We start from the raw sequence: 2,384 nt of genomic DNA, 5'->3' as shown, positions 1-2,384 counted from the left end.
AGGAAATGACGTCATATTCGCTTTAACCAATCAAAACAATATGGTACTTCGAATTGATTTAGAAGATATGGAAGGCGGTCAAAGATATGCAGAATATGATGAGTTCTTAGTGCGAAGTGAAAGGGAATTGTATAAAATGGGTTATAAAACGTACAAGGGTGACGCAGGTGAGAATTTACATTCCATATATCAATCAAATTATAAATATAACTTGTCATGATATGAATATATTTATCTCCCCTACCAATAACAAACGGTACTAAAGTGCATTATGTTTAACTGGGTGTACAATGTTTTTGAGAAATATATTAGGGTTTAATTAGCTCTTAGAATCCTTTTACCTATTTTTTATTCAGATATTTTTTACAGAAAAATGTGTTTGTATTCTTCTGTTGATTATTAAAGTCTACTTTTGTTTTGACCTTTTTAAGAAATATTTATCCCTAAAACAAAACGCTCACATTACATGACCTTAAATTCTGATGTCACGATCAGGTTTCGTGGATCAACGTTTTGATGATATTTTTATTACGTTGTTTTTAGGGGACTCACTTTCAACCCACAATAACATGATGTTTACCACCAGGGACAGAGATAATGATAAAGCGAAAGAGAACTGTGCCACGACTTACAAAGGTCAATAATATGTTTATTTTTGTGGTTCTTTCGTTGAAACAAATCCAACTGGTCTTATTTTCATCTCACTTTTCTTCAGAGAATATTTATGTCCTTTCCAATGATACCAATTAATACCAACGGCGGATTCTTTATGTGGTCCCCCTAGATACAAACCGTTTAAATTAGAGTGATGATAATTACTATACCACCAGCCAGTAGTGTAATTTTGTTCATTATATTTTTATAGTTATGAATATCAGACAGTAGCAGAAATCTTTAAAGAAAGGTTTATCGTAAATCTAATAATAATTATAATGTTTTGAAAATGTTTGATTTATAAGACTCTGTTTATTTTCTGTTGATCACGTGTGTTTAATGTAGAACTTTTAATCTTTATATGAAAATAAGATCTGATGGATTTGTTTCAAGGAAAGAACCACAGAAATAAACCATAGAAGAAATATATAGTCTCATTGTTAATGAGTAGTGTAATAACGTTCATTATATCTTTATAGTTATCAATATCAGAGAGTAAACAGAAATCTTTACAGAAAGATTTGTCGTAAATCTAATGACAATTATAATATTTTTAAAATTCTAAGAAATGTTCTTATTATAATTTCTTTTATATTTTCTGTTGATGGCTTGTATTAATGTGTATTTTTTCTTTTCAATAAATATAATGATTGATTTCGATACCAAAAACCTGTCTAATGAAACCTTTTCCACAAATATGAAACATTTCAATCTCCAAACAATGATAAACTTAAAACTTATACATTATTAAACCGTTCGCCTTAATATAACGTGAAAGAACTGCTAATACTTCAGAACTGGCCAGTCAGAATGACATCATCTAAAGATTTGAGTTTACTGATAAAATTAATATAAACATCATACACCACCAAAATTAAAATTATAATATTTTGAAAATTCTAAGAGATGTTCGTATTATAAGATTCTGTTTATTTTCTGTTGATCACGTGTGTTTAGTGCAGAACTTTTTTATATTCTATAACGAAATATATTTAAAACTTACAACCCGTCTGACGAAGTCTTTTCCTTAATTTAAAACATTTTCAGTTCTACAAACTATGATAAAATTAATATTTTCACCTTATTAAATATCTCATCTGGTGATTTCAAAACTAGTGACAGAAACATCAAATTTACAATAAAAGATTTCAAAATGCATCGATAATTCAGACCTCACCAGACAGACAGACATAACCACTAAATTTTACTTTACACATAAAATAAACACACATATGAAACACCATCAAGTTAACACATAACAACTTCCAAACACCTTCAGTAAATACACTGTTCCTCTCCAATATGTAGGACAAATATAAAAGGTAGATTTGCTTTATTTAACCACAGATATACTGGTGTCCAGACTATCAGTCACTCCTCTGATACACTATCTTTACTCTTTACCTAATTAAATTCATCTCATTAGTTTGGAGATAGAATAAGGTGTTTGAATCCAAAACAATTAATATTAAGAATGTGACACAAAACATAAATCTAATGGAAACAAATATTTTAAATCATTCTGAAAACATTCAGATTTAGCCAGGGTCATGATAATAAAGCAATACAAGTCAATTTACTTGAAGAGAGATGTTTATATTTGGTTTAAATAAGAGGAACTAATTCCACCATCTGTTGTTTTTTGTTGTAACTTAAACAGATTCTCTCATTTTTTTCTTTTCTTTCATTATCTTCGTATTAATTATTTTTACTTAAGAACACAACAACAC

General features: G+C 28.6%; 1 pseudogene; it reads right to left on the bottom strand.

Moving 5' to 3' along the window:
- Window positions 1–1,747: 1,747 nt before the first annotated feature.
- LOC106477354 overlaps window positions 1,748–2,384 on the bottom strand; it is a 2,835-nt pseudogene continuing 2,198 nt past the window's right edge.

Source organism: Limulus polyphemus, unplaced genomic scaffold (assembly GCF_000517525.1).
Source record: "Limulus polyphemus unplaced genomic scaffold, Limulus_polyphemus-2.1.2 Scaffold14474, whole genome shotgun sequence".
In the NCBI taxonomy this organism is placed as follows: Eukaryota; Metazoa; Arthropoda; class Merostomata; order Xiphosura; family Limulidae; genus Limulus; species Limulus polyphemus.
Note: the sequence above shows the minus strand (reverse complement) of the source record. Positions and strands in the feature narration are given on the sequence as shown.